Source organism: Dendrobates tinctorius, unplaced genomic scaffold (assembly GCF_039654945.1).
Source record: "Dendrobates tinctorius isolate UK_male_01 unplaced genomic scaffold, ASM3965494v1 ptg000250l, whole genome shotgun sequence".
Classification (NCBI taxonomy): Eukaryota; Metazoa; Chordata; class Amphibia; order Anura; family Dendrobatidae; genus Dendrobates; species Dendrobates tinctorius.
Window position 1 is genome coordinate 20,251,852 of NW_027361917.1, and position 23,137 is coordinate 20,274,988.

The 23,137-nt window shown below is 42.4% G+C and overlaps 1 long non-coding RNA gene across 1 annotated transcript; it reads left to right on the top strand.

The window, feature by feature from the left end:
- Window positions 1-6,839: 6,839 nt before the first annotated feature.
- LOC141063369 (uncharacterized) lies at window positions 6,840-22,043 on the top strand. Its single transcript, XR_012224860.1, has 4 exons — window positions 6,840-6,900; window positions 17,843-17,964; window positions 19,677-19,850; window positions 21,869-22,043. It is a non-coding gene; the product is annotated as an uncharacterized lncRNA (long non-coding RNA).
- The last annotated feature ends 1,094 nt before the right edge of the window (window positions 22,044-23,137 follow it).

The following is a 23,137-nucleotide window of genomic DNA, read 5'->3' on the forward strand; positions in this document are numbered from 1 at the left end:
ATTACGTTTTTTTTTGGTTGTCGCTACATTGCAATAAAATGCAATAAAGGGTGGTGAAAAGATCATATCTGCACCAAAATGGTATTAAAAAAGTCTGCTCCGTGCGCAAAAAAAAGCCCTCACCCAACCCATGATCATGAAAAGTGGAGACACTACAGGTCTCGGAATATTGCTTTTTTTTTTAATACCAAAGTTTAGACTTTTTTTTACCACTTAAACAAAAAAGAACCTAAACATGTTTGATGTCTGTGAACTCGTAATGATCTGGAAAATGATAATGGCAGGTCAGTTTAGCAGTTAGTGAATATGGTAAAAACAACTGCGGAATTGCACTTTTTTTGCAGCTTCACCACACTTGGAATTTGTTTCCCGTTTTCCAGTACACGATATGTTAAAACCAATGGTGTCGTTCAAAACTACAACTTGTCTCACAAAGCACGAGCCCTCACATGGCCATATTGACCAAAAAATAAAAAAGTTATGGCTCTGGGAAGAAGGGAGCAAAAAAAGAAAACGCAAAAATGAAAATACCTCCGGTCAAGAAGGGGTTTATGGCTAACACGGTAGAAAGATATATATTTTTCCTGTACTATTATATGGGCAGGTAGGATCAAGCTCTATTTAAAACCACCATAGGCTGATGGGTGGAGTTCTCATTCAGAAAGCTTGTATTACTATTATCAAAAGACTCCCCGTCACTTCCAAAGTCAAATGTGAACAGGTGCAAGCTAAGAGAGCCACTCTATATGTAACTAATAGTATAAGCCAATGTGCACAGATGAGGTGCTATTGGAGCATGCTCGAGTGCTAACCGAGTGACATCAGCGTGCTCGAATATTATGTTCGAGTCCCTGTGGCTGCATGTCTTGTGACTGTTCAACAGCCTCAGCACATGGAGGGATTGTCTTACAAACGGAATCCCTGCATGTGTTGTGACTGTCGAACAGCCAAGAAACATGCAGCCGCGGGAACGCGGAACATACTTTTTGAGCATGTCGAAGATACTCGATCAGCACCCAGCATGCTCTGATAACCCCATATCTGAGCACGTTCCCTCATCACTAGTAGCAAGAAACTTAAAGCTGCACTCTGTTAAAGACTCTGTTAGCCTGGGAGAGGTATCATACTATGTTAGGCTCCCAGTATAGGGAGTCGCCTTGTCATTGACTTTTGGGCTCACATGAATTGGCCAGTTTATGCGCGATGTACCTGAATTTAACTTTTCTATAGCAGTAATGCAATTCCAATTTCATATATACAATGTCTGCATACCATAGCGTTTAACAGAGTGCAGTTTTAATTTGTTAGTTGCATATATAGGTGCTCTCTTAACTTGCACCTGTTCACATTTGACTTTCTGTTTGGAAGTGACAGTCATTATTTTGATATTTGTAATGTCCTCCTCGTATCTAGAAACACACACCAATTACTGTGCACGTTGTAGTCTCTACTTTTCTGTATAATACAAATCATGTAAACTGTATGTACCTCCATTTTTGTTTAAATTCTGCACACACATTGACCCCTTAATGACAGCCAATACATCTGTTTACTGACCTGAGATATAAGAGAATAGCATCCCCACACAGGTGACAATCCAGAAGCTGATAGCTGTACATTATAGCTGACAACCTGCTGTATCACAAACGATCAGTGTTCGCACCATTCAGATCTGTTTAGCCCCTTAGTTGCTGCTGTCAAAAGTGACAACATCTAATAAATGGTTAATAGATTGTGGGGGCTTCTGCTTTAATCTAATTGACACACCGAGATCATGACTTGTGACGTTATAGCGATATTGCTAGCGATATCTCTGTGTCTGATACTTACCTACGACCGGCTCCCCCGCTGGTTATCGCTGATCGCGCGAGAACGTCCAGGACCGTTTCTCGTCGTCAGCTTCCTGTGGCGCTTCCTGCTGTGAGGACGAGCGACGCGTGGAGCCGGGCGGGAGGACGCAGGATCGCCTGGTGTGACAGGTAAGTAGTGACCCCCGTCCCCAGCGATGTCGCTAGTGAGATCTGCCTATGTGGCAGCTCACTAGCGACCACTTAGCGATGTACCAGCGATCCTGACCGCGTCATATCGCTGGTCGGGATCGCTGGTACATCGCTAAGTGTGACAGTACCTTTAGAGTCAGTTCAGAAGTTAGCGACATTTAGGTGGTAAACAAACGCTTTTTCATTCTGGCTTTACCACTTTGCATTAATTCCTGAAAATCACCTGAAGGGTTAATAAACTATTTGACAGCAGTGTGCTGTTTTTAAAATGGTATCACATTTGGGATCGTCCAATATATATATAATCCCCAAAGTCACTTCAAACCTGGATTTTTCCCTCCAAAAAAATAAATTTTGTACATTTCCTCGAAAAAATGAAAAATTGCTGCTACAATATTAAACCTCCTAAAAACGCTAATAAAATAAACTAGCATTTTAAAAATGTTGCTGATGTAAAGCAGGCATAAGGGAAATGTTATTTATTAATGTTTTTGTGTGATATGACTATTTGGATTAAAGGGATAATCATTCAACTTTTGAAAATTGCAATTTTTTTTTACATTTTTGTCAAATTTCTGACTTTTTATAAATAAACACAACATTTATCGACCTAAATTTACCATTATCATAAATTATAATGTGCCACAAAAAAACAGTCTAAAAATCAATGGGATTTGTTGAAGCGTTCCAGAGTTATCACCACATAAAGTGACATTGGTCAGAATTTAAAAAATAGGCTCTGTCACTAAGGGGTTAAGATATATAATGCATGTGATATTGAGCTGATTACTGATTGGCCTAATCACATAAATATGCTGTCTTAACATTTAAATTAATGGGATTATCTAATCCTATATGGAGATGTTTTACATAGTCAGTGTGACATTACCATATGAAGCCCTTGGTCTCCTCAGATTAGAAGAATGGCACATAGTGATCCCTTTTGTACTGCAAATGAAATTAGAGGCCATAAACCAAGCCTGAAGGCTCAAATTGTATCTATACAAGAAGTCCGAAGATGTTTGCACAACAATGGGCTACAAGCCAGACATGTGCTCCATTAACCTCATGTCTCCTAAAGCTATCATAGTGCAGAGCAAGATGGTAATGGAGGCTGGAATGGAGTTCTATCCTCTTCAGCCATGAGTCCCACTTTTGTCTTGGATATATAGTCAGAGACTGATATGGTGACCATGTAGGCAACTCAGCAGTACTGTGTCTCATGTGATCTGATTAAATACATAGCAGGATGTTTATTAAAGCTAGAGGACTTTGTGTCAGTCTTCATAAAAAAGCATGTTGGTGTACGATCCATCTAATTTATTAGGAGACCATACCTCTGGATAGGTGTTCCCGAATTACAAATTTCAGCCAGCAATAGACTGGCAAACATTTGCTGTATAATATACAGTGGGGAAAATAAGTATTTGATACACTGCCAGTATGGCACGTTTTCCCACCTACAAAGAATGGGGAGGTCTGTAATTTTTATCGTAGGTAGACTTCAACTGTGAGAAACAGAATCTTAAAATTTTTTTCCAGAAATCACATTGTATAATTTTTACACAATTAGTTTGCATTAAATACTTATTTCCCCCACTTTTTTGCTTTCTGGCATTTTTGTACAGTAATTGTATATGGGTATGTGTGGCCCTGTCTCTGAGGTGCTAACTTGTTTGTTTTTTAGGATTTCTGCACAGCCAACATTTTTTTTTAATGAACACACAAAAACCATAATTACCATATTTTTCATACTATAAGACGCTCTTTTTCCCCAAAAAATTTGAGGAAAATGGGGGGTGCGTCTTAAAGTCTGAACACAGGCTTACCAGGCAGGTTTGGGCAGTGGTGTAGCAGTGTCCCTTCCTCAGAAGTGTGGCGATGCTGAAGCTCGGTGTCGGCGGTGAGCAGTGCGGAGTGCATCATTGGTTTTCCTGCGGCCATCTTCCTGAAGCCGTGGGCCGCCGGAGAAGGCGCATGCGTGGATTGAGATCTCAGCTGGGCCTCAAGAGCTCCATTTTCCTGAGGCTGTAGGCTTCAGGAAAATGACCGCTGGAGGCCGCACTTACGCAGATTGAGATCTCAACGGCCTTCTGCTTCAGGAAAATGGCCACCGGAGGACACATGTTACACCCGGTCCTCGTGCTGGCTCTGCACCCTGTTCAGGCCACTTACCTAGATGCCCTGCACGGTGTCCCTGTACAGCAGCGTTCTCCTTGCCTGCTCCTTGCTGCTCCTCGGCGTCCTGTTCCCTCCCCCTCCTCCAGCTCCAGCTCCTGGCGTCCGGCCAGCAGGTCTCCAGGCAAAACTATCAGAGCACGCGCATGCGTTCCCCTGGCTTCTTAAAGGGACAGTGTGCATTTTTCAAATCTGGTAATTATCCAATGGCAGCGCACTGGCTGCTGTTTCTGGTCTCTCCTCCATAGGGAGAGCGTCGGAGCAATGAGTATCTATCATTGCTACATCCGGTTCTGTGCCTGATGCAGTCTCTATGCATTCTCTCATACTATCTGTCTCCACAGATTATCAGTATCCTGATAACCCTGGCTATCTCTGCAATTATCTGTGCAAAAGCCATCTCGTTCCGCCAACAGCCTTCCGAGTCCATGGACTGTGACAAGGTTACTGGAGCCTGCTATCTACCAACTACCCGGATCCAGGACCCACCTCATTATGGACTCTGCTATTGTTTCTGTTATCTCTTTTGGTCCCGCTGGGACAGCTGCCACGTGTCCGGGGTCTAACTGGAGGTAGCACCTGTGTCCTCCGGGTATTCCTTTCTGGTCCTGTCTGAGGGACTTTACTATGGGTACCCGGGGCTCACTAGTCACGCCCCCTTCGGAGCCCCCCGGACCGTGGTCCCGAGGTTCCACTTTAAAAATAAAAAACGATTGTGAACTTCACCATCTCTGTCTCCGCTTCCATTCGTTACACCACACATGCGCAGATTGAGATCTCAGTGGCCATTTTCCTGAAGCCGAGGGCTCTGCTCACCGTGAACACCAGGCCGCAGCATCGCCACATTTCAGCCACTGGCATCCTGCTCCAAGCAATGCACTCTTCTCTGCCTCACTGCCGACACCAGATCTGCAGCATCGCAATGCTGGGATACCCTGGGACTGCAGCATTGCCCCACTTCTGCCACCGCCGGTTTCCTGAGGAAGGGACCATGCCTCCTGTGACCCCACTCTACCACCACCGGCCCTCAGGTAAGATACCTTAAATTCAGATATAAAAATCTTTTTTTTGCTATTTTCCACCCCAAAATTTGGGGTGTGTCTTGTGGTCCATTGCTTCTTGTAGTCCGAAAAACACAGTACTCATTAAGATTTTGATACATCAAGTGATACATATCTAAGATGTATAATTCTGATAGGAAGATCTTAACTGCATTCACTGTTTACTGTGAAAGGATAATTACTATCAGTAATTTGGATAAGCTTTTCCAGCTTAAAAGCAAAACACTGGATACATCAAATTTTTTTTCACAGACAGGAGAAAAAAGTAACCTATTTTTACATATTATCCTGGAAATTCTGAACTGTTCACAACTCTTCCACCCCTTCTGCTAGGCTTCACCGACTTCTTAAAAATGCTGTGCGTTAGGCCTCTTTCACACATCCGGTTTTTGTAATCCGGCACAATGCGGCGAAATTTTTCATAACCGGATCCAGCACCAGATCTGGTTTTGTCCCATAAGCTTTCATGGTCGCCGCATTGTGCCGGATGGTTATGCGTCGTGTCCGGTTGTTGCCGGACACGGCAAATATTAGCCGTCCGGCATCTGCGAAAAACGTTCTCTGCAACGTTTTTTGTCAGTGCCGGACCGGCTTTTTCCACAGCGCATGCCCGGACTCTGTGAATGTTAACCCCATAAGTGCCCGGCGAGAGAGATCTCTCTCTGTCACCCGGACACTTGTGAGCGATCTCTCTCGCCGGGCACTTGTGGGGTTAACACTCACAGTGTCTGGGTGAGAGAGAGAGATCTCTCTGTGGGGTTAACCCCACAAGTGCCCGGCAAGAGAGAGAGATTCTCTCGCCTGGACACTGAGTGTTAACCCCACATGTCTCTCTCCTCTCCTCTCCTCTCCTCACCTCCCTTTCAGCAGCTGTCTCTCTCAGCGGCTGCCTCTGTCCACCTCCTCCTGCGGCTCCTTTAAATCACGTCCGAGCCGTATCAGACACCGCACACACATCCGGTCTCACGGCTGCAGGCTGGATCCGGCGGCCCGGCTTTTCGCCGCACGCCGCCGGACCCCACACACCGGATGTGTGAAAGTAGCCTTACAGACAAAGTCGTCAGTTATTGCGTACAAATGTACACCATAGGCTCAGTAGACACAATATCACACATCACAGGCTTGGATAAGCTGGAAAGAGTGGAGTCCTAAACGTTTTCATTAACTTAGATGCAATGACAAAGTATCAGATATGGTGAGCTTACATACACAGGCTAGGCTTATCTCATGATACTTACAGTGGGGAAAAAAAGTATTTAGCCAGCCACCAATTGTACAAGTTCTACCACTTAAGATGAGAGAGGCCTAAAATTGACATCATAGGTAGGCCACAACTATGGGAGTCAAAATGAGAAAACAAATCCAGAAAATCACCTTGTCTAATATGGCAAGATTTATTTTGCTAATTATGGTGGAAAATAAGTATTTGGTCACCTAAACACATGCAAGATTTCTTGCTCTCACAGACCTGTAACTTCTTTAAGAGTCTCCTCTGTCCTCAACTCACTACCTGTAGTAATGGCACCTGTTTGAACTTGTTATCAGTATAAAAGACACCTGCCCACAACCTCAAACAATGACACTCCAAACTCCACAATGGTGAAGACCAAAGAGCTGTTGAAGATTAAACAACAACCACAAGATGGATTTCATTAACCGAGGTATCATTTTAATCAGTACAATGGCGCCAACCTGACACTGTCTGTAGTTTACTGAGCACAATCCTGCTGACAGGTTCACTTTAAATACATATATCTCAGGTTCATAAATGATTCTGAAGTTGTGATACTGCTGCCGATTAGATTCTCAGAAATAGGTGCTCACACGGAATAATATCTAGGAATGAGGTGAGGAGATCTGAGAACATCAGTGCGGAGTCAGTACCAGCAGTCAAAATCATCTGCCGAGACAGATTGAACTAAGTTGACAAACAAGCACTTTCATCATATAAAAGGCAGAAGATTTACCCTTTAATTGCTGTGTAGATGCATAAGAAAAAAACCCAAAATATATAAATTTGTAAATGCCACAGGGCAAAAATTAAACATTTTGCCAAAGTATGGCTTGCTCCAATAGGATGCGGATGCACAAACCATACTGTCTTGTTATTTTAGAGAAAATCAAACAATACAAATAAAAGTAAGAGGATAAAATAATCCTCCACAAATGGTGACAGTAGGAAATGGATTCTTCCTTTTCTCAGCATTTTGTGCTAAAAGCCACAGGCTGACCTAGATCTAAAATCGCTTACCCCATAGAAAGAACATTTAATGCAAGCACAGAGCCAAGCAATTTCTTATCTAATAGACAAGCCCTGGATACAATCCATGTGAAAGTTATATGTGATGAAGCCTCTTATCAAACTGCAGTTGTACTTAGCCAAGATTATGTTTCCTTAATAAACAAAGACTTTGAGGTAGCGTGATTGCGTGAGAAGGACAGACTACCAAGGCTTGCCAGGCTGATTACCATCATTTCACAGTCACACGCACCATCAAACCTCACTAGGTTGTGTAGGGGTTAAATATGCCAAAAGTAGTATGAGAAATAAACTTTGCATCTTGAGCTAATAAAATAAAAGCAAGGAGATTAATTCTGAATAGTAAGATTTAACTTTCCAAATATCACTATGTACAAAGAACTTTGCAAAAGAAACAGGCACATTTCACTGATATTGTACAATCAAAAAGAGTTGAGGTTCTGTAAAGAAAACAAGAATGTAATGATTTGGAAACATTTCATAGCCATATTGTATTCACAGCAGAACCTTTATTTCATTTAGGCCTGGGTCTCACTTGTGAGAAACTCGCATTGAAAATAGAACCACTTACATTTCTGAAATGTGTTCCTGCCATCAATTTCAAAATGAGTTAATTTTTTCAAATGAAATGAAAAAACGTCTGACTTTCAACTGTTGATGTGTTCTACTGGTAGGTTCTGTTGTGAATAAAATATGGCTAATGGAGATGAGCAGATTGATTAGCAGGACTCCATTCCAGGTACGTTGTACCTGGCAGTTAGATGGGAGGCTGCGAAACTCGTCTATAGGTGCATATGAAACATTGGACTGCACTCTGATGTCATCGGAGTGCAGTCCTATAACCCACATCATTACAAATCTCCAATACACACACACACAGCACCACTCTCACACACACAGCACCACACACACACAGTACCGCACCGCACCACATACACACACGCAGGCAGACAGGCACACACAGCACCACTCACCTCTCCGCCCGTTTCCCGCAGCCACAGCACATCCCGGCAGCATCTTTGTCGCCGACAGCTTTCTCTCTGAAACACCCACACGCTGAATGATGATGTCATCTAGCTGCGCTGTTTCAGACAGGAAGTGCCGGGCAAGAAGCAGGACGGCATCGGATCCCTGCAGCTCCGTTTCGCTTCCAAGCTGCAGGGATCGCTCCCTGCTCACCAATTGCCCTCAAGGTTAGCTGCCCTGTAGGGGCCCACCACCGGGTCCCCGATGCAGCTGCACTGACTTTACATGTGGGCAATGTTAGCCTCAGCCTGCACCTAACACTGCCTGCTATTAAAGAGAAATGAGTATTCACTCCTCTCCACGCCCATGGGGTCGTTGGGAAGCGTGAATATTCATTTCTCTTTAGCAGCGGCGACAGTCTCCTGTCTCCAGCTGCTACTCTGCTGGCATCGGGAGGACCTCCCTGACTCAGGGGCCCCACAGCAGCTGGGTGTGCCACTATTAGTGACACCCCACTGGCAGGGGGCCCCTGGAGCTGTGAGGGCCCTAGGGAGCTGCTTGCCAGTATGCCAGCAGGATTCAGTGCCTGGGTCCATGGGAGAATCCTCCTCTTCTCCAGTGGGCCAGTCCGACCCTGATGGAGTCTGTGAGTTTCTTAATCCGGTCAACTGTTTGGGCAGTATTAACCACAGCCACCTAGATGCTGTTCGGAGAGGTGACTGTTTTCATTCACATCAAATATCCTGTTTAAGAAGGGCCAACAAGTTCTCAATCGGGTTTAGTCAGGTGAGGAAGAGGCCATGTCATTAGTCTTTCATCTGTAGGCCTTTACTGGCAACCAAGCAGGGGAGACTTTGAGGCATGTGATGGAGCATTGTCCTGTATAAACATCATGGCTTTATTGAACAATGTGGTCTTTTTCTTGTACAACTGCTTGACACGTTGTCGGCCAGTCATAATGTGTCTTGCTTCTGTGTCTTGCTCAGTTGCGATCGGGTTTCAACCTATTGTACCTCAGCCATGTGTCTGACAACTGAACAACTTGTACTTCTGTACACTCCTGGTAGGTTGCAACTCTGGAATATGGCACTGGAGGATAATGGCTTCCTGGTCACTTCACATTTGGTTCTTCTCAGATCTTTGGCAGTTAATGTGCATCTTTTTTTTCACACCATATTTTTTTGAGCATTTTAACTATTTGCAACAAAACTTTTCAGGGTTCGTGATCACAACCCAGTATTTTGGCAGTTTCGTGAGTGTTGCACCCCTCTGTAAGACTTGTGATAATTTTTTACCTTTCTGAGTACTGTAACTTAAATCTCTTTATTGGCACAATGTGCTGAGGAAAACAAGCTGCCTAATGATTCTGCACACCTTGATGAAGGGTGGTGTTATCACTGGTCTGCAGCCCTCCTCTTTACACAAATACACATAATTTGATCTACTTCATCCAATAAGCATACAAGTTTATTGGGCATAAGCGAGCACTAAAATGCTGGGGTGCTCGCTGCTCGAATCGAGCCATTCCTAATACTCGCATGGGAAAGTAAAGCTTTTTTTTCCTGCAGACACTAAAAAGAGAGGTCTGGGGGGCAGTGAAAATGTTCAAATGGATGGGAAAAGTGCTGAATGGAAGTAGAACTTCATGGGGAGCACCCATGGAAGCAGCTCTGTCTACCAGATCACTGCTGAGAACAATTGTGTCACTTTTACTCCACTTTAAGGAGTGATAATAAAACAGTCCAAACATTCATTCCTGTATAATGACTTGTGTTTAAGGCAAAATTTAAAAGGATTTCATTTTTTTTTATTTAAAAAATAGGAAATTTCAGTTGAATTTATGAAGGAAGCAAGAACTGCCAAAAATAAGGGACTCCGATAAACCCTGTATTAGACATAAACGAGGGCCTCAAACACGTTCTGTTCAAATTGTCATGTATTGTTTTCCTAGACTCATAAAAGCTATGCACTTTTAAGTGTTATATACAAATGAAATGTACTCCAGACCACGGAATAGTCTATTGGTGAGCAATATAATACCAATAAGGGTATGTGTACACATGGAGTAAAGTTTCTGCATTTCTTGGCAGAAAAGCACAGGTCTTTGGTGCATTTTTGCCTGCTTTTTTGATTGATTGGAGTGAGATCAAGTCAATGGTGAAAAACGCAGGGCAAAAACGCACAGAGAATTGACATGCAGCAGATTATTTTCTGCACCAAATCTGTAAGTCAAAAGGCTGCAGTACATAAAGTCAACCATATTTGTCAACTCCATACAGCCAAAACTTCCCTGTCTCCACCATGATGATGACTCTCCATCTTTTCCTCCTCCTCCTCCCTCTCTTCCTTCTCATTCACATCCTCAGCCCATCCACATAGGAGATGCGGGATGAAGATTGTGTGGCTACTTCCTCGGCATCCACCTTCTCATTGTTACCCAATCCGCGCTGAGCATATGAGATGAGGCTGGGCTGGCTACAACCTCTCTGTGTTAGGTCTTCCCCAATCCCCACCTGGTCTGCATGCAAAGCTTCATGTTTAATTGTGAGCAGAGACTGTTTATATAAGCACAGAAGCAGCACAGTTGCACTGACTATGGGGTCATCAATGCTGACCACCTTTGTGGAATCCTGAAAGTCTTGGAGAACCAAACAAATGACAGACATCCATGCCCACTCTTCAGTTGTTATGTTTGGATCTTGACCAGTAAAACCAACGGGCATGTCGGAGTTGGTACTCAATCACTGGCCTCTTCTGCTCACAAATCCTTGCCAGCATGGGTAGTGTGAAGATCCAGCGTGTGTTGATGTCGCACACCAGTCAGTGAGCTGGCACTTGCATGCGCTGCTGTGGCACTGCCAGAGTGGTGGCAGCATTAGCTGACTTGCGGAAATGGGTGCTGACACGGCGTACCTTGACCAGAAGCTTTGGCAAATTGGGGTATGTTTTCAGAAACCACTGAACTACCAAGGTGAGCACTTTCTATGTGTGTGAGCTTGCCATGCTTCACAGTCGCCACCAGGTTACGCCCATTATCAGACACCACCATGCCTGCTTGGTGGTTCAGCGGCAAAAAACACAGATCTGTCTGGTCTGTTATTCCTTTAAGTAATTCTGCTGAGGTGTGCAGTTTGTCTCCTAGATAAATTTGCTTTAGCAGAGCCTGTTGCCGCTTCCCTGAGGCAGTCTGCGGAGCTTCCAGCTTCCTGCTGATTTGAATGATGTGCTCTGAGATACCACATCGGAGATGGAGGATGAGTCGGAGCAGAGGGAGTGCAAGAACTGCTGTAGGTGGTGCAGGAAACCCTGATAGAATTAGTGCCAGCAATTCTCCGCTTTGGGAGCACATGCGCCGTGCCAGGGTGGGACTCGGCACCAGCCTCTACAATGTTCATCCAGTGTGCTGTTAGGGAAATGTTGTATCCATGGCCACAAGCGCTCATCCATGTGTCGGTTGTAAAATGGGCAATACCAGTAAGTGAGTTGGTAAGGGCACCGGTGAGATGGCAGAAATCCTCCATGTCTCCAAGCCTAAATGGCAACATTTCCACAGCAAGCAGAGTAGAAATGTGCCAGTTTATAGCATTTGGGCCTTTGGGTGGGTGGCTGGGAACCTTCTTTTTCGTTCCACGGCCTGGGTTAGGGACAACTGAACGCTGGGCTGAGACAAGAATTTGGAAGCCCCTGTTGATGGTAAGTCAGAATGTTCAAGGATAATTGCAGGGCAGAAGACATCTGCACCAGTGTTTTGGACAGGGAATTGAGAAGCACCTAGCACAGGAAAAGAGGCAGTGGTGTCACCTGATGGTACCAATCGTGGACCCAGGCGTTCGGCCCACCAAGTCAGGTGCTTAGATGACATGTGCCTGATCATGCTGATGGAGGTTAGGTTTTTAGTGGTTAGGCCCCTGCTGATCTTTAACCCCTTCACCCCCAAGGGTGGTTTGCACGTTCATGACTGGGCCAATTTTTACAATTCTGACCACTGTCCCTTTATGAGGTCATAACTCTGGAACGCTTCCATGGATCCTGGTGATTCTGACTTTGTTTTCTCGTGACATATTGTACTTCATGATAGTGGTAAAATTTCATTCAAATAGCTTGCGTTTATTTGTGAAAAAAATGGAAATTTGGCGAAAATTTTGAAAATTTCGCAATTTTCCAACTTTGAATTTTTATGCCCTTAAATCACAGAGATTCGGCACACAAAAAGCTTGATAAGTAACATTTCCCACATGTTTACTTTACATCAGCACAATTTTGGAACCAAAATTTTTTTTTTGTTAGGAAGTTATAAGGGTTAAAATTTGACCAGCGATTTCTCATTTTTGCAACACCATCTTATTTTTACAGACCACATCACATTTGAAGCCACTTTGAGGGGTCTATATGATAGAAAATACCCAAAAGTGACACCATTCTAAAAACTGCACCCCTTAAGGTGCTCAAACCACATTCAAGAAGTTTATTAACCCTTTAGGTGCATCACAGGAATTTTTTGAATATTTAAAAAAAAATGAACATCTAACTTTTTTTTCACAAAAAAAATACTTCAGGTTCAATTTTTTTTCATTTTACCAAGGGTAACAGGAGAAATTGGACTGCAAAAGTTACTGTGCACTGTTTCGGCGCATGGCAGAGCTCAGAAGTGAAGGAGCGCCGTTTGACTTTTTCAATGCAAAATTGGCTGGAATTGAGATCGGACGCCATGTCGCGATTGGAAAACCCCTGATGTACCAAAACAGTGGAAACCCCCCACAAATGACACCATTTTGGAAACTAGACCCCCCCAAGGAACTTATCTAGATGTGTGGTGAGAACTTTGAACCCCCCAGTGCTTCACAGAAGTTTATAACGCCCGAGCGTGAAAATAAAAAATTCATATTTTTTCCACAAACATGATCTTTTAGTCACCAATTTTTTTTTATTTTCCCAAGGGTACCAGGAGAAATTGGACCCCAACAGTTGTTGTCGAATTTTTCCTGAGTACGCTGATACCCCATATGTGGGAGAAAACTACTGTATGGGCACATGTCAGGGCTCGGAAGGGAAGTAGTGACGTTTTGGAATGCAGACTTTGATGGAATGGTCTGCGGGTGTCATGTTGCCTTTGTAGAGCCCCTAATGTACCTAAACAGTGGAAACCCCCCCACAAATGACCCCATTTTGGAAACTTGACCACCTAAGGAACTTATCTAGATGTGTGGTGAGCACTTTGAACCCTCAAGGGCTTCACAGAAGTTTATAATGCCTGGGCATGAAAATAAAAAAATTGTATTTTTTCCACAAACATGATCAATTAGTCCCCAATTTTTTTATTTTCCCAAGGGTAACAGGAGAAATTGGACCCCAAAAGTTGTCCAATTTGTCCTGAGTACACTGATACAATAGTTTTCTCCCACATATGGGGTATGGACACACGTCGGGGCTCGGAAGGGAAGTAGTGACGTTTTGGAATGCAGACTTTGATGGAATGGTCTGCGGGTGTCATGTGCATTTGGAGAGCCCCTGATGTACCTAAACTATTGAAACTCCCCACAAGTGTCCCCATTTTGGACACTAGACCCCCCACAGAAATTATCTAGATGTGTGGTGAGCACTTTGAACCCCCAAGTGCTTCACAGATGTTTATAACGCCCGGGCGTGAAAATAAAAAAATCCTTTTTTTTCCACAAAAATGATATTTTTGCCCCCAATTTTTTACTTTCCTAAGGGTAACAGGAGAAATTGGACCCCAAAAGTTGTTTTGCAATTTGTCCTGAGTAGGCTGATACCCTACATGTGGGGGTAAAACACTGTTTGGGCGCATGGCAGAGCTTGGAAGGGAAGGAGCACCATTTGACTTTTTCAACTCAGAATTGGCTGGAATTGAGATCAGTCGCCATGTTACAACCTTAACCCTAGCCCTGGCCCTAACCCTAATGGAAAAATGGAAATAAATAAATTTTCTTTTAATTTTATTATTTTTCCCTAACTAAGGGGGTGATAACGGGGGTTTGATTTACTATTTATAGCGGGTTTTTATGTTTGGCAGGTGTCATACGCTAAAAGACGCTTTTTATTGTAAAAATAGTTTTTGCATCACCACATATTGAGAGCTATAATTTTTCCGTATTTCGACCCACCGAGTCATGTGAGGTCTTATTTATTGTGGGACGAGTTGACGTTTTTATTGGTACCATTTTCGGGCAGGTGACGTTTTTTGGTCGCTTTTTATTCCGATTTTTGGGACGCAGAATGAACAAAAACCAGCGTTTCATGAATTTCTTTTGGGGGGTGCGTTTACACCGTTCCGCGTGCGGTAAAATTGATAAAGCAGTTTTATTCTTCGGATCAGTACGGTTACAGCGATACGTCATTTAGGTCGTTTTTTCATGTTTTGTCGGTTTTTTGCAATGAAAACTATTTTATATAAAAAATTATTTTTGCATCGCTTTATTCTGCAAGCTAGAACTTTTTTACTTTTTCGCTGATGATGCTGTATGGCAGCTCGTTTTTTGCGGGACAAGATGACGTTTTCAGTGGTACCATGGATATTTATATGCATCTTTTTGATCGCGTGTTATTGCACTTTTTGTTTGGTGGTATGATAATAAATCATTGTTTTTTACTTTTATTTTTTAAGGGGTTCGCTAAAGGGGTTAACTAATGGGACAGGTTTATAGGGCAGGTCGTTACGGACGCGGCAATACTTAATATGTGTAGTTTTATTGTTTTATTTTTTTTTATTTCCAAAAAATGGATTTATTGGGGGAATTTTTTTTTCTCTAACTTATTTGGCGATTTTTTTTTAAATTATTCTAACACTTTTTTTTTTTTTAACTTTATTACATAGTCCCAGGTGGGACATCACTGTCCTGTGACAGATCGCTCATCTGTCACATCACAGATCACTGTGACAGATCAGCGATCTGTCACAGGCACTGCTGCAGACTTCCTCATGCCTGCGCTTTGCAGGCACTGAGGAAGTCAGCTCCCTGCAGGCCCCCGAAGGCCCCCGTCGCCATCTTGGATTCGCACATTGCACATTGCGCTGCCGTGGGGGGCTCAGGGAAGCACGGAGGGAGCCCCCTCCCTGCCGATGCTTCCCTTTAACCCCCGGTACACCGCGATCATGTTTGATCGTGGTGTGCAAGATGTTAACATGTCGGGGGTGGTCCGTGACCGCCCCTGACACATTGTGCCGGGTGTCAGCTGTGATGATCAGCTGACACCTGGCCGCGATCAGCGGTGCTCACCACGTGGGCGCCGCTGATCGCGCTAGACGTACTATCCCGTCCATGGGCATAGGGGCCCGGGTCCCATGGACGGGATAGTACGTCTGATGTCAGAAAGGGGTTAAAAATGGCCATTTTATTTTTCTCAGAACTCTCAGACTGGAGAACACCTACAGTGGGGAAAATAAGTATTTGATCCTTTGCTGATTTTGTAAGTTTGCCCACTGACAAAGACATGAACAGTCTATAATTTTAAGGGTAGGTTAATTTTAACTTTGAGAGACAGAATATCAAAAATAAAATCTAGAAACTCACATTGTATAAATTATATAAATGTATTTGCATTTTGCAGTGCAAAATAAGTATTTGATCCCCTACCAACCATTAACAGTTCTGGCTCCTAAAGACCAGTTAGATGCTCCTAATCAACTTGTTGCCTGCATTAAAGACCTGTCTTACATAGTCACCTTTACAAAAGACTCCTGTCCACATACTCAATTAATCTGTCAGACTCTAACCTCTACAACATAGGCAAGACCAAAGAGCTTTATAAGGATGTCAGGGACAAGATCATAGACCTGCACAAAGCTGGAATGTGTTACAAAACCATAAGTAAGACGCTAGATGAGAAGGAGACAACTGTTGGTGCAATAGTAAGAAAATGGAAGAAATACAAAATGACTGTCAATCGCCATCGATCTGGAGCACCATGCAAAATCTCACCTACTGGGGCATCCTTGATCATGAGGAAGGTGAGAGATCAGCCTAAAACTACACGGGGCGAACATGTTAATCAAGGCAGCTGAGACCACAGTCACCAAGAAAACCATTGGTAACACATTACGCCGTAAAGGTTTAAAATTCTGCAGTGCCCACAAGGTCCCTCTGCTCAAGAAGGCATATGTGCAGGCCTGTCTGAAGTTGGCCAATGAACACATGGATGATTCTGTGAGTGACTGGGAGAAGGTGCTGTGGTCAGATGAGACAAAAATTGAGGTTTTTGGCATTAACTCGCCGTTTTTGGAGGAAAAGAAATGCTGCCTATGACCCAAAGAACAGCGTACCCACTGTCAAGCATGGAGGTGGAAATATTATGTTTTGGGCGTGTTTCTCTACTAAGGGCACAGGACCACTTCACCGCATCAATGGGAGAATGGTTGGAGCCATGTACCGTAAAATCCTGAGTGACAACCTCCTTCCCTCTGCCAGGACATTCATTAAAAATAGATCGTGGCTGGGTCTTCCGGCAAGACAAAGATCCATAATATACAGCCAAGGCAACAAAGGAGTGGCTGAAAAAGAAGCACATTAAGGTCATGGAGTGACCTAGCCAGTCTCCAGACCTTAATCCCATAGAAAACTTATGGAGGGAGTTGAAGCTCAGATACTAGATACGTCAGCATCTGGATGAAGGATGCAAGAGTCTGTCTGGAACCCAGAATCTCACTCAGCTTTTATGCACACATTGATTAAAAGCAAACAGGTCACAGGTGAGGATGTTACCTTTAGTAGCCGTTCAAACCCATTTGTGTCAACATCTGGGCATGTTATCAAGCCAAAATCACCAGGGTATGTGAACTCTTGATCAGGGTCATTTGGATGTTTTGGGTTGTCATTATGATTTAAAAAGAGAAAACAAAGTATATAATAATTTTTTGGAACAGCATATCCCACATTATATGAATGCAATAATTTTAATAGTGGTTCACTTCATGCGCATATATATATATATATATATATATAATATATATATGAAGGATAATAATAAATATACTGTCTGTTAATAAAAGAATATGTGCTATGGTATATGATATTGCATGAATACTGTATATAAACTATATGTTTGTTTTTTGATGTGAAATGTATTCATGTTGAATTAGTTTCTGCAATGCGATCTCTGTTGTGTGCATTCTGTCGGGTGTAGCTGCTAATTAACTGTGATGTCATAGAAACTCACACCTGTATAAATTACTTCTCTGGTTGTTATTTTGATACATTCTATGACTAAGGGCTGATAGCCAGAAACGCGTAAGAATGTGACTCTGGTTTTATCTATTTGTGGATATATCTACACGTTTTTATGATGGTGTGAAATAAAGAAGAATTGTTTTTTATTATTCAGCTGTGTGATCCGACAACTTTTTTTTTTTTTCCTCTCAGAAAACACAGTAGTTTGACAATAAATGGCTTCACCCAACCACTAACCATGAGTGGGGGAAAAGTTTTGGTGTTATCATTCATATTCTCTGAAAAAAGGCCAAGAAAGCAAAAATTCTGCTGAGGTATGTAAACTTTTGAGCACAACTGCATATATGCATTGATCACCATTGTAGCATGTTGGCAGTTAAATTCTTTCTGTTGAATAAATGGATGGATAAAGATGTTTTGCAGCTCCTTCTGGATTTGCTGGAATTTGCACTTACGCATGATTATTTCACATTCAAGGACCAGTTTTAGCTTCAACGACAAGGAGTGGCAATGAGGGCAACTTGTACGCCCTCATATGCCAATCTCTTTATGGGCCTATGGGAACGTGATCACATGCTATCTGACATACATGGTCCATCTGTGATTAGATGTGTGGCGCCCCCAGGTGTATGGTCGCCACAGTGGCTTTGCCTTCCTCCAGTGGAGGGTAATGCCAGGCTTGGAGGCAATGATGGGTTTCTCTCGCAGTCAATCCATGCATGCAACACAGTTCCAGGCCAGCAGGGGGAACTCTGAACCGGGATTAAGGGGAGGAGTGCTCTCTGAGGGCCAGGAGGAAGGAGTGGTCAGTTAGTCTGCGGAGGGTGAAGTGTGCAGACATGTAGAGAGAAGCTGGGGGTTGAGCTGGGAAAGGAGAGCTCCCTCACAGTGAGCGCATGAATTGGAGCCTGGTCTCCATGGTTGTACGGATACTAAAGGTCCTGCAACAGACACCAGAGGAGTAGGATGCTGTAAATGCCCTGCTCTCATCTAAGACTTGAGGGCACAACAGCAGCTTGGATAGTGAGCCGGGACTCAAGAGAGAGGAGTCCCCGAGAAAGGCTACAGCTGTCTGCCGTACAAGTAAGGTTCTTGGGAACATCTGACAGGAGGAACTTCAGTGTAACTCAGTACTTGGAGTACTTCATTCAAATAAGCGCTAGGGAAGGAGACTGCACAGCCCGTCTGCTGAGAGAGAATCCCTGAGTTGCTTCAGGCTAGCCTGCTCCGGTACCATCTGTAATCAGGACCCTGGACTGCAGTTATCAAGTAAAGGTACAGAAATTGCACCCTGCTGTGTCTTGTCTGCTTCCTACCCTTACGGCACTGCTACATCCCCGTGCCAACCACCTCTACACTGCCCTGGAACTATAGCTTCACCTGTGGGGAGTTTTACATCCTTGCTGCACCCTACCATCGGTCCCAGCGGATCTGCATGCAGGGTCGGCGTAACACCTCCCTTGCCGAACACAACAGGTGGCGTCACGAACTATTCCATACCATTAACTACATTCCCCCATTACTTGGGTGCCCAGGGCCACGGACCGGGTCACCGCTGCTGTGACACATTTTCCTGACACCGGCCCGGTACCGAGTACCCAACAGCCCTGGGAGGGCAACCCAGATGGATGCGTTTTATAGACTATGTTCTTTTCATCTGGAAGGAAAATAAATTGGAATTGAACACATTTTTGACATATTTGAATACCAATTATTAGAATTTCTCAGCCCTTATCTACATGCATGTCACTTGACAAACGGTTAGGTTTTTAATATTAGAGTTTGGACAGTCCCAATTATGGTTGCCGTGATGAGGCAGGATGGCTTTCACATTTTTGATCAAAAACATGTTAACTAGATACAGTACATTATTTTCATGCACTATGCTATTTATTTACTGCAGGGTAATTTATAATTATGTTTCTGTCTTTGCTTTTTTCTGTTTAGTTGCCTGTGTGAATATGTGCTTACCTGCTGCATGCACACAAGTTTATATTCCAGTTCATAACTTTTGTTTTTTTAATAGATTCATGCAGGATTTGCAGAGTCCGCAGGTAAAGAAACCAGGACAAAGGTTATTCTGCTTCTTATTATGAGCTGGATCATAGAAGCTGTGGCCCAGAATGTCCTTTAAGGTTCCTACAGCGTCTGGCCACCATAGAAGGGGCAGGGGGGCAAAACCTTTGCGAGGGTTGGATCGGTAAGTAAAATCTTCCAGTATTTTTTCATTATAAAAGTTGGTCCCATTGATTGTTGTACGTAGATATAAAACGGACTTGTTGATCATTAATTTCGATTATTTTTTTTTTTTTTTTTTTTTTTTTTGTTACTGTCATAGATGAGTTTTTCTCTTGGTGTTTTCTTAGCCCTTATGTATCCCTGTTTGATTTGATGATGACTGTAGCTTCTATCTCTGAAGCGATATGTCAAATTAGTGGCCTGGATTTCAAAAGTCTCAATATTGGTGGAGATTCTTTTGGCTCTTAAGAGCTGTCCAATTAGAATCGACCTGATAGTAGAAGCCGGGTGGGAGGACTCTTCGTGGAGGAGTGAGTTGGTGGCAGCAGGTTTCCTATAGATGTCTGTTACAGTTCGGCCATCTGTTAAAACATTAATTTCTAGGTCTAAAAACTCAACATCTTGTCCAGACTTATAGGTGAGTTTTATATTTAAATTATTTTTGTTGAGGGCGGCCATGAATGTTTCTGATCTTTACTGATAAAGATCAGCAAAGAATAATAACAGATTCACAAGAACTTAGCTCATCGCTGATAAAATATCGCCTCGACGCGTTTCCCTCCTGTAAAAGGAGTTCATCAGAAGGCCCATTATACTGTTATATGCTCCCTCCGAGCATTAGATGCAGCGCCTGATTGCAGGTATCCTGTTTGTTATTGTTTGCTGATCTTTATTTTGGGTATAGTGCAATATGAGCTGTGTGGATAATGGCTTATTTTTGTGGGGGTGGATGCAATAATAATTATTGGAGACCTTAGAAATGGTTAATATTTGTATCTAAAGGAGGTCACTAATTGTGTATTATAGATAATTGATAAGTGTCCAGTCCTCCCATTTGCACTTGCCTTTATTATCATTCGCTATAACCCTGTATTGTTGGATTTGTTTGTAGACCAATCATTATTTGGCCTTTTGGGAGGATTTTATGAGAAGAGTCCTAAAATACATTTTTGTGCCTAGGCCCTGCTATATCCTCATACCCTCCTCTCTCTTTAGTGGGTTTATTTTGAGGTATGCTATTGTTGTAAGGGTCAGCCTACGTTGAGCCGTGGGCACAATAACAACGTAGGGTGAAAAAACTCCGCTGTTAGGCAGGGATATCATTAAATAGGGACTTTTAGTTAGTTATTTTTCCTCCTTATATGCTCCATTAAGTACAGTAATTTTGTATCCAGCTACTATTTTCACCCTTCTTTTCTGTTTGTGGTGGTTTGTGGCGCGGGGTATCTATTATTGTTGATTGTGAATCTAATGAACCCGGCCATCTGTCGTTCCTAGTTTTGGTATTCTATAGATAGGATTCAACAGGGTGTCTAGGGAAAGCCGCCATGGAGCGGGGGCGCCATTTGCGTTCCAAGACGGTGCCAACTTCCGCTGTCAGGCAGGGGTGAGTTATAGGGCCCTATAGGGATAAATGGGTTGTTATCCCCTACCTGGCGTTGGAATTTACTCTATACATCCATTGCTGGATTCAAAAGTATGATCAGCATTTTTTGTGCCTGTTTTTCTTAAAAAATTTTTCAAAAATGTTTTAACAAATGATCAATAATGTATCTTTTAATGATCATCTCATGAATAAATTATCTCAAAGAGAATGTTCCTGTGTCACTAAGGACCATGAAACCACATGGCCTTAATGATCAATGGTGTTTTTCCAGTTTTCTTTGATTTCTATTTTGATAAAACTGTCCTAATGATATTATCCTGCTTAGTTCCTACTTCTTTGTCCCTGTTTTATTATAATTTATTCTAATTTGTAAAATGCAATACTTAATACTTACAATTTATACTTATTGGCTCATTTATTTTTATGTTGGGAGGGGGAGCTTTGTTTCATATGATCTCTGAATTGTTTTATTATCTAATGTGACATATTTGGACTCTTGCCATTGGTATATGTGTACTTTTCTGATGGTTATTTATACTATACAGTATATTTATAATAATTTTTTTTCTTTTGTCTGTTTTTTTTCCTTTTAGAATACCAAGATTGTTACTTGCCTTCTGTGCTGTGGTTACCTTCCGTTGTCACTTGTAGCAATCCTTGGCTGTTCTCTTATGTGTTTGTCTTGTTCCTGCTTGAGTCATCGGTGGAGTTGTCTGGCAATGTCTTTTGGGTCTGTTGGACTCTTCATTGAAATTGCCCACTGTCGATATTTTTATAATATCATTACTTTGGATTACCAAGGTTGCAATTTACCTCCCTGTGCTGGGACTTGTTTGCAATGCTGGATTGTGACTCTTTTTGTCTGGCCTCTTGCTTGTTTTTGTTGGTCCTTGTTTTGGCTTATGGAGGTGCTTTGGGTTCCATTTATGTACAATTGGATCGCCTGTAGGAATTGTCCTCGTTTATATTTTTGTAATAATATTTGATAAATTCTGAGTGATTATTTTTCACCAATACACTTATGATGATTCTGCCTACAGATTATAATTTTCTTTTTTATTATCCTCTTGGGATTCTACTGATCCATTTAAAAACACTGATTATATTTTATTCCATATTCACATACTCTGTATATAGTCTAACAAATATTTTTACATATTTTGATTTATACTTTTTTACACACTTTTTTCATATGCAAGTACGTACGCATTCACTTATTTACATCTCTTTACATATCTGGTATCTGTTGATTTGTTATTATTGTTATTCTGTAATGTCTTTTTTTGTTGGTACAAGTCCCCTATAAAATGTAAAGTGCTGCATAATATGTTGGTGCTATAGGAATAAAATTATTATTATTATTATGCATTCACTTACATATTCACATATTTATATTATTTTACACATTTTTCCTCATGTATGATCTTTATATACCTTATTATATCTATTTATGAACTTAATTTTTTTTTGTTATACACTTTTTCACTTTTATCACTTTCACCCATTATTATTATCATTATTTATTATTTATTTATAGCGCGACATTGATTCCATGGTGCTGTACATGAGAAAGGGTTACATCCAAAATACAATTATCACTTACAGCAGACATACTAACAATAACAGACTGGTAGAGAGGGGAGAGGACCCTGCCCTTGCGGGCATACATTCTACAGGATGAAGGGGAAAGAGACAGCAGGTCGGTGTTTGCAGTAGCTCCGATGGTGTTGGGTGGCAGTGTGGTCATTGCAGGCTGTAAGCTTCCTTGAAGAGATGGGTTTTCAGGTTCCATCTCAAAGATCCAAATGTGGTGGATAATCGGATGTGTTGAGGCACAGTTTTCCAGAGGATGGGGGATATTC